The 1,623-nt window shown below is 28.9% G+C and overlaps 1 protein-coding gene across 1 annotated transcript in view; it reads right to left on the bottom strand.

Moving 5' to 3' along the window:
• LOC106687003 (lachesin) overlaps positions 1–1,623 on the bottom strand; it is a gene marked incomplete at its 3' end in the record, with an annotated part of 167,040 nt that overhangs the window by 42,472 nt on the left and 122,945 nt on the right. The gene's annotated exons all lie outside the window — the stretch shown is intronic.

Below are 1,623 nucleotides of genomic sequence, written 5' to 3'. Positions count from 1 at the left end.
GAAAAATTAATAACTGAATAGTTTAGATTATAATATCAAACTAGATTATTAATGATAATTAAAATACTAATTATGATTTTGGTATTTAAAATGTATGTTGCTCTAACAAACAGAAAACGGAATGTTTTAGTTGTAATCCAAATCTATACATTAGTTTATAAATGAATGCTAACTATTGGAATACCAACTCAATCTATATATACTGATTTGTTATTATTATTTATTAAAATACATACTGCTAATTATTATATACTGATTTATAAAAATATGTTGAATTTCAGAAGAAAGATCTGAAGTATTATATATCATAATTATTAGTTTTATAATCATAATTATATAATCATAATTAGTAGTTAAGCAATTAGAGAGTGCTTTGGAGGAATTAATGATTATTAAATATTAATATTATTACTCATAAAATTTATTAATATTGTCCTCGTTATCTGCTATCATTATTATTATCATTAACTATTATTATTAATCCCATTTTCTTATTGCTATCATTACTATTATTATAATTATTTTTACTATTAACCATCATATTTTGTTATTCTTAATTTCTTATTTATTAGTATTATCATAATTATTATTAATTTTGTATAAATGAATATCATAACTATTAATACCAATTTGTAAAGTCTACAATTGACTTCTTTTACTTTGAATTATGATAGTTGATTTTTAATGTTCAATTCATTATTAACTATTAGTATAGTTTACATGTTTGGTGTTCATTGTATATTTAGGTTTACATCTTATAACAAACATGTAAAGAAATGTAATCCTATCCTTTCCTTAAAGATTAACCAATATGACCACCTTCCTATGCAACCTATTCTTACCCAAAGACCCAAATTCTGCTGCTTTTAACGGAAGTGCCCAAGCCTGGTTTAATGAAATTCAAAGAAATAAGTATCAAAATTCTTGATTGTGCATCGGGACTATGCACTCCATAAAGGATGAAGGAGTTAAGGAACCGGTATTATAAATTTAAACAATTGCCCCCTGCTCAACTATAGGTTCAGTCACTTTAGACGTATGGTTCCATATGTTCACGTTTCCTAACCATTTTATAGAAAAGAAACTCAATAAAAATGACTAGGTTCCCAGAAGGCCCTTCAGACCCTTCTAACAGCCCTTTCAAGCCTTTAGTATCCTATATCAATAGCAAGGGCTGACACTTAGGCAGGTACAATGGACTTGCATCAGTCAAACTATTTTATGGTTAACATATGTAAGTCAGTACACACAAGTCTTAGGTCATGGTCACTTTCTTAGAAGCTTCACACCCTGCTTCTAGTTCACGCCTTTTTTTTTACTTCTAATTTCATAGGCTCCCCCTAATTTCGTAAATTATCTGATAGGTCCAAACCCCTTCTCCTATTTCACTATTCTTCCTATCCCCTGTTCTCAAATGTATATTTCCTATGACTAGATAGCTAAGTAGGAAGTTAGAAGAGACTAGTAACAGTAACAGTAACATGTAGTTCTTTTAAATATGTTAGAATAAAGTCATTTTAATCTTCACTGATTTTTTATGATATGTAACTTGGAGAAGCTGCAGCAGGAGCCGGTGCTTGCTTTCCCAGACTTCACTCGGCAATTCACTATCACTACAGATGC

This window comes from Halyomorpha halys, unplaced genomic scaffold, assembly GCF_000696795.3.
Source record: "Halyomorpha halys isolate HHAL.00 unplaced genomic scaffold, Hhal_1.1 Scaffold902.1, whole genome shotgun sequence".
Lineage (NCBI taxonomy): Eukaryota > Metazoa > Arthropoda > Insecta > Hemiptera > Pentatomidae > Halyomorpha > Halyomorpha halys.
This window is presented reverse-complemented; position numbering and strand designations above follow the sequence as displayed.